The 14,697-nt window shown below is 42.3% G+C and overlaps 1 protein-coding gene across 1 annotated transcript in view; it reads right to left on the bottom strand.

Moving 5' to 3' along the window:
- The window catches only part of numb (NUMB endocytic adaptor protein), a 60,866-nt gene that overhangs the window by 33,532 nt on the left and 12,637 nt on the right, over nucleotides 1–14,697 (bottom strand). The window contains 1 exon segment of the mRNA XM_080512473.1: nucleotides 3,054–3,124. The gene's annotated coding sequence lies outside the window, so the exon portion shown is untranslated.

The raw sequence follows: 14,697 nt of genomic DNA, 5'->3' as shown, positions 1-14,697 counted from the left end.
GCTAACTCCGCTTCATTAGAGCGGCCTCCCCACCACCTCAGACCTCTACACAGCACGATGCAGGGGGAGGGCTCTCCGCATCATGAAGGACTCCACCCACCCAGCACATGGACTGTTTCAGCCCCTCCCCTCAGGAAAGCGGCTGAGGAGCATTAGGAGCAAAACCACCAGGCTCAGGAACAGCTTCTTCCCCGAAGCTGTGAGACTTGTGAACTCGAGCCATGTTCCGTAGACTCCCATCTTCCTGCACTACAAACACTTCACACTTACATTCTGCTCTTGTATATTTGTATATATTTTACGCTCTATATATTTTATTACTATATATTTTATTACTGGCTCACCGGGACCTGAGTCCAAATTTCGTATCATTCTTTGATATGACAATAAAGAATCCTTGAATCCTTGAATCCTTGAATTAGCGTTCTGCTAGCACACTGCTAACTCCGGTTCATTAGCCTTCTGCTAGCACACTGCTAACTCCACTTCAGTAGCCACCTGCTAGCACACTGCTAACTCCACTTCATTAGCCACCAGCTAGCACACTGCTAACTCCACTTCATTAGCCACCTGCTAGCACACTGCTAACTCCGTTTCATTAGCCACCTGCTAGCACACTGCTAACTCAGCTTCATTAGCCTCCTGCTAGCACACTGCTAACTCAGCTTCATTAGCCTCCTGCTAGCACACTGCTAACTCAGCTTCATTAGCCTCCTGCTAGCACACTGCTAACTCAGCTTCATTAGCCTCCTGCTAGCACACTGCTCACTCCTCTCTGGAACTTGCAGCTAATATCTCGGTTCTGTGAGTATCCAGAAACACTGGTGTGAGCGCAATGATGTGGGTAGTATTGGTGCACCTGTGTGCCCCCGCTCAGTGTTTCACACTGTGATGTTGCTATCTGACAGGCTAGTTAGCATCCATATGAGCTAACGGCTAACATGCTACCAATGCTAACTCAACTGCGCGAAGAAGTGTGGCGTTGGCGAGGCAACGCAGACTACCAGCTGCCTGTTCTAGCTACCATGCAGTCCATGATCCATTATTGTTACGTTGTACCAGGAAAAGTAAAGTTATTAAAAGTACTTGGGTAAAATTCTTTCTTTGAAGCGACTCGAAGTAGGAATCACTGTGAAATTCATCGTTGATTTCAGGCACTTGATTCATTTCATCCTTCATTTCCCAGAATACACACATCACAGAATGCGCGCACACACACACACACACACACATACATACACACACACACACACACACACACACACACACACACACACACACGCACACGCACACGCACACGCACACGCACACGCACACGCACACGCACAAGGGAGGAGCCGCAGGCGGTGGATGTAACAGCATTTGAATAATCTCTCCAGGAATGGAGAAGTGATTAATCCCTGCAGAAGGATTCCAGGGACGAGGACTGCAGCTAAAGAAGAGAGGATAGAAGAAGGGAGGGAAAGAGGGAGGAAGAGGCTGGAGACGGGGGCGAGCGTGAGACCAGGAAACAGGGAAGGAACATGGCTTCTGGACACGGTGTCGGGCAGTGGGACGCGGTGTTGGTGGGTGACCAAAGGTCAGAGCAGTGTAGATGTGAGTTTCTGATGGGCACCAATAGGAAAACATTACGGAGCAACAGACTTTCAGGAAACAGAGCAGACAACTACCGTCACTGCTTGGGGCTACAATTGATTCCAGCTGTCTGATATCGACCATCACAGTTGAAGTTGAAGAGAAGCAGCAGCATCCGTCTGCCCCGTCATTAGCCCCTGGAGGGGCATTCTGCACAGTTCACTCTGGTACATGTTGGGGGGGGGGGTTTGACCTGAATGGGGCAGAATTGTGTCTGCAAACACTCTGATGGGCCGAAACATGACCAACCTCGGACCGTGTCGGTTCCTGATACCAAGTATTCCGCACCAGCTGAATACCCGGGTCGGTATCCTCCTCTAGCCGCGTTAAAAAAAAAAAAAAGACTTGGGGCACGTTCACACCAGCACTGCTTGAGTCAGATCAGAGTTCACTTCAGGTTGGTTTAATCAGGTGTGAACGCTCCCGGAACTCTGATCCAGATCAAACAAGTGAACTGAGGTCCACTTGAAAACCTGAGACTCGGTTCACTTGCAGGTGACTTTCTGCAGACGGAGCGAGAGGACATGGTGTAGATAGAGAGTTCTGGATGGTCCCGGCTCCAGCTCAGTATGAGGGGGGGTGAAAACCAAGAGGGGGGGGTGAAAACCAAGAGGGGGGGGGTGACGTGATGCACAGTATGAGAAAACGTCTGCAGCCCAATAGATTTATTTGAGCCACATAGAAGCGTGATAAGACACAAGTTACAATAACACACTGCCACAAGTAAATATACAGATAATTATACAATTTAATAGTTTGTTTTCCCTTTTTTAGGTTTTTCTTTTTTCTTTTTATACAAGTTTGTATTCATGTGCCTGAGATTTACACTTTTTCAGTAATTACAGTTTAAATGTGTTTATTTCTAGGCACATGGCCAGTTGCAATCTGTTCACTTTGAATAAATACATGCTAAAATGTAGTTTTTAGTTTTCATTCAGTTACTATAAACAGGCGTTAACCAATTCTTCGTATATCCATTGTGATATCAGCGGTACGTGAGAGGTGACTGAAAATATAGAGCCGCTGGCTGCTCTCTGTGGCGGATTGATACGATGGTGGTGCGTTCAAGGACCACTGGAAACTCGGAATTAGAATTTCTAAAACTGTTCATTGTGGTTTTAACAAGTCGGTGGAGTTTCTTACGAGTTCTGGGTTGTTTTGAACACATCATAGAGTGAAAACAATATATATTAAAAAAAAAACGAAATACTGGGTGGTAATAAACAAAGCTCACAGTGGGAATCTGAAAAAGATCAAACCTCGTCCCCGCATGGAACCCAGACTGTCCCGGTGTGAAAGCAGCCGCACAAACTAACGAACACGTCACGGCCGTTCATTCACCGCTCGGTGGTCTTTATGTTATGGCTGATAGGCACGTTAACAGGGCTGATTATGCAGAAGTCGCTTTTCACTTTTACCTTAAGTGTCAGTGTCTTTTCTTTGAGCGTCTCCAGTTTAGCTCCAGGAAAAGCTGCAGACCCTCCAGGACCTGATGGCAGAGACACAAAATACATACAGTACACGCTTTAGATGATGTCATACAACACGTTGTGACAGATTTGTAGAGACCCAATATGGCTGTGCAACAATATTAATATCTAGGTGCAAATTCATCAAGGTATACATTGTATCATGACCAAATATCAAGGTATATATTGTATCATGACCAAGTATCAAGGTATATATTGTATCATGACCAAGTATCAAGGTATATATTGTATCATGACCAAGTATCAAGGTATATATTGTATCATGACCAAGTATCGAGGCATATATTGTATCATGACCAAGTATCAAGGTATATATTGTATCATGACCAAGTATCAAGGTATATATTGTATCATGACCAAGTATCAAGGTATATATTGTATCATGACCAAGTATCAAGGTATATATTGTATCATGACCAAGTATCGAGGCATATATTGTATCATGACCAAGTATCAAGGTATATATTGTATCATGACCAAGTATCAAGGTATATATTGTATCATGACCAAGTATCAAGGTATATATTGTATCATGACCAAGTATCGAGGCATATATTGTATCATGACCAAGTATCAAGGTATATATTGTATCATGACCAAGTATCAAGGTATATATTGTATCATGACCAAGTATCAAGGTATATATTGTATCATGACCAAGTATCAAGGTATATATTGTATCATGACCAAGTATCGAGGCATATATTGTATCATGACCAAGTATCAAGGTATATATTGTATCATGACCAAGTATCAAGGTATATATTGTATCATGACCAAGTATCAAGGTATATATTGTATCATGACCAAGTATCAAGGTATATATTGTATCATGACCAAGTATCGAGGCATATATTGTATCATGACCAAGTATCAAGGTATATATTGTATCATGACCAAGTATCAAGGTATATATTGTATCATGACCAAGTATCGAGGCATATATTGTATCATGACCAAGTATCAAGGTATATATTGTATCATGACCAAGTATCAAGGTATATATTGTATCATGACCAAGTATCAAGGTATATATTGTATCATGACCAAGTATCGAGGCATATATTGTATCATGACCAAGTATCAAGGTATATATTGTATCATGACCAAGTATCAAGGTATATATTGTATCATGACCAAGTATCAAGGTATATATTGTATCATGACCAAGTATCGAGGCATATATTGTATCATGACCAAGTATCAAGGTATATATTGTATCATGACCAAGTATCAAGGTATATATTGTATCATGACCAAGTATCAAGGTATATATTGTATCATGACCAAGTATCAAGGTATATATTGTATCATGACCAAGTATCGAGGCATATATTGTATCATGACCAAGTATTGGGGCATGTATTATATCATGACCAAGTATCAAGGTATATATTGTATCATGACCAAGTATTGGGGCATGTATTATATCATGACCAAGTATCAAGGTATATATTGTATCGTGACCAAGTATTGGGGCATGTATTATATCATGACCAAGTATCAAGGTATATATTGTATCGTGACCAAGTATCGAGGCATATATTGTATCATGACCAAGTATCAAGGTATATATTGTATCATGACCAAGTATCAAGGTATATATTGTATCATGACCAAGTATCGAGGCATATATTGTATCATGACCAAGTATCAAGGTATATATTGTATCATGACCAAGTATCAAGGTATATATTGTATCATGACCAAGTATCAAGGTATATATTGTATCATGACCAAGTATCAAGGTACATATTGTATCATGACCAAGTATCAAGGTATATATTGTATCATGACCAAGTATCAAGGTATATATTGTATCATGACCAAGCATCAAGGTATATATTGTATCATGACCAAGTATCGAGGCATATATTGTATCATGACCAAGTATCAAGGTATATATTGTATCATGACCAAGTATCAAGGTATATATTGTATCATGACCAAGTATCAAGGTATATATTGTATCATGACCAAGTATTGGGGCATGTATTATATCATGACCAAGTATCAAGGTATATATTGTATCGTGACCAAGTATTGGGGCATGTATTATATCATGACCAAGTATCAAGGTATATATTGTATCGTGACCAAGTATCGAGGCATATATTGTATCATGACCAAGTATCAAGGTATATATTGTATCATGACCAAGCATCAAGGTATATATTGTATCATGACCAAGTATCGAGGCATATATTGTATCATGACCAAGTATCAAGGTATATATTGTATCATGACCAAGTATCAAGGTATATATTGTATCATGACCAAGTATCGAGGCATATATTGTATCATGACCAAGTATCAAGGTATATATTGTATGATGACCAAGTATCAAGGTATATATTGTATCGTGACCAAGTATTGGGGCATGTATTATATCATGACCAAGTATCGAGGCATGTATTATATCATGACCAAGTATCGAGGCATGTATTATATCATGACCAAGTATCGAGGCATATATTGTATCATGACCAAATATCGGGGCATGTATTGTATCATGACCAAGTATTGATGTATATATTGTATCATGACCAAGTATCGGGGCATATATTGTATCATGACCAAGTATCAAGGTATATATTGTATCATGACCAAGTATCGAGGCATATATTGTATCATGACCAAGTATCAAGGTATATATTGTATCATGACCAAGTATCAAGGTAGATATTGTATCATGACCAAATATCAAGGTATATATTGTATCGTGACCAAGTATTGGGGCATGTATTATATCATGACCAAGTATCGAGGCATGTATTATATCATGACCAAGTATCGAGGCATGTATTATATCATGACCAAGTATCGGGGCATGTATTATATCATGACCAAGTATCGAGGCATGTATTATATCATGACCAAGTATCGAGGCATGTATTATATCATGACCAAGTATCGGGGCATGTATTATATCATGACCAAGTATCGAGGCATGTATTATATCATGACCAAGTATCGGGGCATGTATTATATCATGACCAAGTATCGAGGCATATATTGTATCATGACAAAATATCGGGGCATGTATTGTATCATGCCCAAGTATTGATGTATGTATTGTATTGTATTGTATCACGACTTCTCTTGCCCCGTCCTAAAGTGAAAAAGGTGAAAAAGTAAAAGTATGTGTTGTGGTTTATTTATCTTAATTCATAAACATCTAGTAAATGATATGAGTCGGGGTTTTTCCTGTGAGTGTGAAACTGCAATACAGCTTTAGGTATCTGCCAAATCCCTTTCATCAGTTGGCAGCTCCCTGTGTCCATGTAGAAAATAATGGCTGGACTGGATTATCAGACTATCAGGATATCTGGTCGCATCAACATATTGATTTTGAGATGTGAATAATCCCCTGAAGAAGAGCAACTATTCCCACCACACTGCTCAGTCCTGACCTGCAATTCAACTTGATTTCTGCTGCAAAGCACCGTAAACCATCAGCCCCGGGTAGAAAGTATCGACGCCTCCAGGGCAAATACATCCAATTGAAACTGGCAACATGTCAGCAGCAAAACGAGTCTTTTTGTCTCTGCGAAAGATCCATTTTGAGAAATCACCCAGATGTCAGAATGATAGAATGATAGAATGATAGAAGGATAGAATGATGGCCAGAGAGAGAGAGACTGGGACCAGTGACAAAAGGGTGGCGCTCCCCAGGAGGAAGGAAATAGTGGGACTCGGAGTCCTGGCTCCTGTCTGCCGCTGAATCCTTCCAGTCCTCCATCCTGCTCCCTGCCTCAAACAACATGCGATGACCCCCCCCCCCCCCCCCCCCGTTTCCTGAGAGCGCCCCCGGCTGAGGGGAGGGCTGAGACGGTCACTCTGCTGCTGAGGGACACAAGGTTGCACCGTTCTGCAGAAACCTCAGTGTTTGTCTGTGTGACGGTACGACCAGCACCACTCTGCTCCACCCTGCTCCACCCACCACACCTCGTGTTGGGCAACAGCTGGGGCCACACTTAAACTGCAGGGCAATACCCTGGCACCGTATGGTCTCCCCTCAGGCATGGCCGAGCCATGATTCACACTGAGATATCAAGGTATGTTAATCTAGCTATGTTAATCTAGCTATGTTAATCCAGGGAACCACCATATCCTGGTATATTTATGGTGGTCGTGGTGGAGGCCCCAGTGAAAGGGTTCTAGCAGGTGGAAGCCCCAGTGAAAGGGTTCTAGCAGGTGGAAGCCCCAGTGAAAGGGTTCTAGCAGGTGGAGGCCCCAGTGAAAGGGTTCTAGCAGGTGGAGGCCCCAGTGAAAGGGTTCAAGCAGGTGGAGGCCCCAGTGAAAGGGTTCTAGCAGGTGGAGGCCCCAGTGAAAGGGTTCTAGCAGGTGGAGGCCCCAGTGAAAGGGTTCTAGCAGGTGGAGGCCCCAGTGAAAGGGTTCTAGCAGGTGGAGGCCCCAGTGAAAGGGTTCTAGCAGGTGGAGGCCCCAGTGAAAGGGTTCAAGCAGGTGGAGGCCCCAGTGAAAGGGTTCTAGCAGGTGGAGGCCCCAGTGAAAGGGTTCTAGCAGGTGGAGGCCCCAGTGAAAGGGTTCTAGCAGGTGGAAGCCCCAGTGAAAGGGTTCTAGCAGGTGGAGGCCCCAGTGAAAGGGTTCTAGCAGGTGGAGTTCAAGCAGGTGGAGGCCCCAGTGAAAGGGTTCTAGCAGGTGGAGGCCCCAGTGAAAGGGTTCTAGCAGGTGGAGGCCCCAGTGAAAGGGTTCTAGCAGGTGGAGTTCAAGCAGGTGGAGGCCCCAGTGAAAGGGTTCTAGCAGGTGGAGGCCCCAGTGAAAGGGTTCTAGCAGGTGGAGGCCCCAGTGAAAGGGTTCTAGCAGGTGGAGGCCCCAGTGAAAGGGTTCTAGCAGGTGGAGTTCAAGCAGGTGGAGGCCCCAGTGAAAGGGTTCTAGCAGGTGGAGGCCCCAGTGAAAGGGTTCTAGCAGGTGGAGTTCAAGCAGGTGGAGGCCCCAGTGAAAGGGTTCTAGCAGGTGGAGGCCCCAGTGAAAGGGTTCTAGCAGGTGGAGGCCCCAGTGAAAGGGTTCTAGCAGGTGGAGTTCAAGCAGGTGGAGGCCCCAGTGAAAGGGTTCTAGCAGGTGGAGGCCCCAGTGAAAGGGGTACTCCCACAGGAGTATTTTCCCTGAACACATGACCAAAGTGAGGAACCAGGCCAGGTTACACATTCACCAGACCAGGTGCTGTTAATAGATGATCCATTAATCCTTTTGAAGGTCGACTCACAACATAAAAGGTGAGCATTCGCACATTTGTAGCATCTCGGACTCAGAAAGACGAGATGAGATGAGCTTTGGCCGACATCATACACAATATTGACCTTGTCCAGCAGAACTCTGACCCAGAAGCACGGAACCATTTCAGAATCTGGACTTGGTGCCGGCGGAGCCACAGACGGCGCCTCCGGCTCTTATAACAGAGTATTAAACAGTGATAAGACAAATGTAACATCAGTGCTCTGCGTACAAACCGAGGCTGTCAAGGCCTCTGGCACGGTGCAGCGGTACTACAGTCAGCGCCTTTAACTTCCTGGTCACAAGTCACACCCGTGCATTTAGAACTGCAGTGAAACTACTTGTACTGCTATATTTCTGGGGATTGTCTGATTGGAGAAGGTTTGAGGGACTGTCCCCCGTCTGAGGCCTCTGAGGACAGACCAGGTTCCACTGGGAGGTCTGCTGGCAGGTCTTGATGATGCGGTGGCGACGTCCTCCGTTACACGGCACACTGCTCATCAAACACACCGGCTGGTATTCTAAAGTATTTTCAAGGAGTTTATACAGGGAGTAGAAGAATTCTCTCTCTCTCTCTCTCTCTCTCTCTCTCTCTCTGAGAAAACCTCTGATCCCGGTCATAACGACTCACTTCGTTGGTTTGTTTGTTTGTGGGGAGGGTTGGTTGATTGGTTTGTTTGTTTGTTTGTTTGTGGGGAGGGCTGGTTGATTGGTTTGTTTGTTTGTGGGGAGGGTTGGTTGATTGGTTTGTTTGTTTGTTTGTTTGTGGGGAGGGTTGGTTGATTGGTTTGTTTGTTTGTTTGTTTGTGGGGAGGGTTGGTTGATTGGTTTGTTTGTTTGTGGGGAGGGTTGGTTGATTGGTTTGTTTGTTTGTTTGTTGGGAGGGTTGGTTGATTGGTTTGTTTGTTTGTGGGGAGGGTTGGTTGATTGGTTTGTTTGTTTGTTTGTTTGTGGGGAGGGTTGGTTGATTGGTTTGTTTGTTTGTTTGTTTGTGGGGAGGGCTGGTTGATTGGTTTGTTTGTTTGTTTGTGGGGAGGGTTGGTTGATTGGTTTGTTTGTTTGTGGGGAGGGTTGGTTGATTGGTTTGTTTGTTTGTTTGTTTGTGGGGAGGGTTGGTTGATTGGTTTGTTTGTTTGTTTGTTTGTGGGGAGGGTTGGTTGATTGGTTTGTTTGTTTGTGGGGAGGGTTGGTTGATTGGTTTGTTTGTTTGTTTGTTGGGAGGGTTGGTTGATTGGTTTGTTTGTTTGTGGGGAGGGTTGGTTGATTGGTTTGTTTGTTTGTTTGTTTGTGGGGAGGGTTGGTTGATTGGTTTGTTTGTTTGTTTGTTTGTGGGGAGGGTTGGTTGATTGGTTTGTTTGTTTGTCGTTTGTGGGGAGGGTTGGTTGATTGATTGGTTTGTTTGTTTGTGGGGAGGGTTGGTTGATTGGTTTGTTTGTTTGTTTGTGGGGAGGGTTGGTTGATTGGTTTGTTTGTTTGTTTGTTTGTGGGGAGGGTTGGTTGATTGGTTGGTTTGTTTGTTTGTTTGTGGGGAGGGTTGGTTGGTTGGTTTGTTTGTTTGTTTGTTTGTTTGTGGGGAGGGTTGGTTGATTGGTTTGTTTGTTTGTTTGTTTGTGGGGAGGGTTGGTTGATTGGTTTGTTTGTTTGTTTGTGGGGAGGGTTGGTTGATTGGTTGGTTTGTTTGTTTGTGGGGAGGGTTGGTTGATTGGTTGGTTTGTTTGTTTGTGGGGAGGGTTGGTTGATTGGTTTGTTTGTTTGTTTGTGGGGAGGGTTGGTTGTGTTGTGTTGTATGGTTGGTTATTAGCATTAAAAATGACTGTAAGTAATAGATTACTGAAAGTAATAGATCACTGGAAGTAATTTATGAAAAATGTAAATTACTAATGGAAGCAAACAGTCAACACATTAATTTACAGTTGTAAAAAACATGTTATATCAGTATTTGACAAATATGAAACATTTTGACATCTATCAATGTAGAGCTGCTGTGGGATGAGCAACATCTTAGATAATCTAATGATTCATCAAAGTTCAGTTTTTTGTTCAGATTAAGGATTTTAGAGTCAGTTGTGGACCCGAAGCTTTTCATTACCCTTAAAATACTTTGGGGATACAGTAAAACCTGTGATGTAGGGACGCCCTACAATCCAAGGGCAAGTGTCCCCTGAAGACAGGTGTCCTCTCTTCAGAGGGTCACCAGGACAAAGTGCAGGACCAGTTGATATTGAATGAACCAAACATCAAATATGTTCTGGTTATTTAAAAGAACATAACTGAACCAATACAAGATGTGTACAATATAAATACATAAATACACATGTATATAAGATGTGTACAATATAAATACATAAATACACATCTATATAAGATGTGTACAATATAAATACATAAATACACATCTATATAAGATGTGTACAATATAAATACATAAATACACATCTATATAAGATGTGTACAATATAAATACATAAATACACATCTATATAAGATGTGTACAATATAAATACATAAATACACATGTATATAAGATGTGTACAATATAAATACATAAATACACATGTATATAAGATGTGTACAATATAAATACAGAAATACACATCTATATAAGATGTATACAATATAAATACATAAATACACATGTATATAAGATGTGTACAATATAAATACAGAAATACACATGTATATAAGATGTGTACAATATAAATACAGAAATACACATGTATATAAGATGTGTACAATATAAATACATAAATACACATGTATATAAGATGTGTACAATATAAATACATAAATACACATGTATATAAGATGTGTACAATATAAATACATAAATACACATCTATATAAGATGTGTACAATATAAATACATAAATACACATCTATATAAGATGTATACAATATAAATATATAGACACATGTGTATAAGGTGTATACAAGATAATGATTAAATAAGATGTAATGTACTTCAGGGACCACATACAGTGCAGTTCCATCCTGAGTGAGCAGACTGGTAAACTATTACTGTAATAACCTTTAAATTTATACTTCAAAGTGTTTCTTTGTTGTGTCACAGTGTGTGGAATGAAATGTCTATTTTTACAAGATCAAACACTGAAAATGATGACAATGTCAACATAAAGTCAATTAATGAAACATTGTGGTGTAAAATACAATGAAACGTCAAAATAAAAGTACCGTATTTTCCGCACTATAAGGCGCACCGGATTATAAGGCGCACCTACATTGATTGATAAATTTTACAACTTTGTTCATATATAAGGCACACCGCATTATAAGGCACATGGAATAGACCAGTGGTCATAACCTTTATAGCTCAAAGCCATTAAGTTACATTTTCCACTGATTCTAACACCCAGAGAGGTGCACACACTTTATTTTGATAGTCCTACCTGCAGCCTATGCCAGGACGACACTACACACAAAACCTTCTTCACTGCTGGTTGACAACTTACAACTACCGGTAATAAACTAAACTACATGAACTAAGCAACAAAAACACAACACAACACAATTATTACCGACACCACAAACCAAATAGAACCCCCAATAATTGCATTTAAAACACCACAAACAGAAACTCCCATAATTCATTGCAGCTATCGGCTGCACTGAGGAGCTCAGGATGCAAGGCATGATGGGAATTCATGTTTTGTGTTGTTGGAGGTTATTGTGGGTTGTTGTTGGGCTTGGTGTTGTGTTGATTGTGTTTGTGTTTTTGTTCCCCAGTTTAGGGAGTAATTATTTCATCTAGTTTATTTTGGTTTGTTAGAATGTTGGTGTGCAACCATGAGTGATGAAGGTATTGTGCGGAGTCTCGTCCGCACTGAAGATCCGGTTGAGAAGTTAGAGTTGTCAAAATAAAAGTTTCTGATTCTTCAGCTGTCAAATAGCAGTCTCGAGTAGAGCAATTCTTCCATATATAAGGCGCACCGGGTTATAAGGCGCACTGGCAGCTTTTGAGAAAATTTGAGGTATTTAGGTGCCTTATAGTGCGGAAAATACGGTAGTATAAATCCTCCATTAGCTCCTTGGTGGGACCAGATGGAGCCTCTTGGTGGTTCTGGTCCACCGGCCTCATGGTCTCTGTTCTTAGGGGAACGTCAAACTTCCCTGTACCAGAGAACGTGACGTCAACATGGTCATCCACCCTGTGCGCTAGGCTCCGCCCCCCTCTGAGGTGGACCATGTGGTCGACACCGACTGCTCGTTACGCTACGTTAAAGAACGTTATGGATCGTTACATTATGGAACGTTATGTTACGTAACGTTATGGATATTTACATTATGGATCGTTACGTTATGGAACGTTACGTTATGGAACGTTACGTTACGTTATGGAACGTTATGTTATGGAACGTTGTGGATCATTATGTTAAAGAACGTTACATTATGGAACGTTACATTATGGACCGTTATGTTATGGAACATTATGGAATGTTACATTATGGAACGTTACGTTATGTTGTGGAACATTATGGAACGTTACATTATGGAACGCTACGTTATGGAACGTTACGTTATGGAACGTTACGTTATGTTATGGAACATTATGGAACGTTACATTATGGAATGTTACGTTATGGAACATTACGTTATGGAACGTTGTGGATCATTACGTTAAAGAACGTTATGGAACGTTACATTATGGAACGTTACATTATGGAACGTTACGTTATGTTATGGAACTTTATGGAACGTTACATTATGGAACGTTACGTTATGTTATGGAACATTATGGAACGTTACATTATGGAACGTTACGTTATGGAACGCTACGTTATGGAACGTTATGGATCGTTACGTTACGGATCACTACGCTACGTTATGGATCGTTACGTTATGGATCGTTACGTTATGGGTCGTTACGTTATGGGTCGTTACGTTATGGAACGTTATGGATCGCTATGTTATGGAACGTTGTGGATCGCTACGTTACGTATCGTTATGTCATGGAACATTACGTTATGTTACATTATGGAAAGTTATGGAACGTTACATTATGGAACGTTACATTATGGAACGTTACGTTATGTTATGGAACATTATGGAACGTTACATTATGGAACGTTACGTTATGGAACGTTACGTTATGGAACGCTATGGATCGTTACGTTACGGATCACTACGCTACGTTATGGGTCGTTACGTTATGGGTCGTTACGTTATGGGTCGTTACGTTATGGAACGTTATGGATCGCTATGTTATGGAACGTTGTGGATCGCTATGTTATGGAACGTTGTGGATCGCTACGTTACGTATCGTTATGTCATGGAACATTACGTTATGTTACATTATGGAAAGTTATGGGATGTTACGTTATGGAACGTTACAAAAGTGACCCAGCTGTGTCGTATGGATGGAATCATGTAGACCCGCGGTCAGCGGCACGTCTGCAGGTGCACAATGAGGAAATCATGGAGCGGCTGACGGAGGGGAGCTTCACAGAGCAGCGGCGGTTATTCACATCTCAAACTAATCTCCTGACACCACAACGATCACAATAATCCCGTCCAGCACAAGTATTTTGGTCGTTTCAGTGTCACTCAGCTTGGAATGTGCCAGGAAAACCTGTCCGTCGTCCTCGTTCAGCAGGTTTCATCTCAACTATGAGATTATTGTTCCTTTATCTCTTAATCTGAGGCAGAAACATAGAAACTAGAATTTTCCACATGTAATTCTCTCCCTCTCTTCCTCTCCAACAGAGAGATTCAGACTGATCACATCTTTATGGCCCCAATAAAGGAAATGAATCCATCTCTTGAAAAACAAACAAAACGTCCAGTTCTCCTGCACTGATTGGTCACGACAAGCTGAGGATTAAATGACAAACTGCCTCCAGCGTCACACTTCCTGCAGAGGAGCACGATGTCGTCAGTGGTTAAGTAACGTGTTGAAGGTCGACACACGGTTTGGCCTGGTGAACACCGAGCTGCTCCAGTCTGTAGTTTGAAACCCCGTCATTACCTCTGCCAGGCCCCTGCCTCCGACTGGGAAACAATGGCGTCATTTTCACCGCCAACACGAGGTGCGACAGAACTCAACAAGACCTAACGAAGCAGAGTGAAACCTTCGGTCCGGTTCCACGACCACAGGTTGATCGTCTCCTCAGCCCCGACGCCTCCAGGCTCAAAAGTCACCACTCGGGGTTTTCACTAACCCTCCTGCAGTCCCTCTGGTCCGTCTCTGTTCTGTTACTGTGGCCCAGAAGACAAGGACCGGGACTCACACCATGTCTGAGATCAGGACACCGTCACAGCAAAACTACCAAGACCGACAGGCGGCGACACGAGAATCTGACAAATCCTAAAACTATGGTGA

The sequence above is a fragment of the Blennius ocellaris genome (genome assembly GCF_963422515.1).
Source record: "Blennius ocellaris genome assembly, chromosome: 17".
Taxonomy (NCBI): domain Eukaryota; kingdom Metazoa; phylum Chordata; class Actinopteri; order Blenniiformes; family Blenniidae; genus Blennius; species Blennius ocellaris.
Note: the sequence above shows the minus strand (reverse complement) of the source record. Positions and strands in the feature narration are given on the sequence as shown.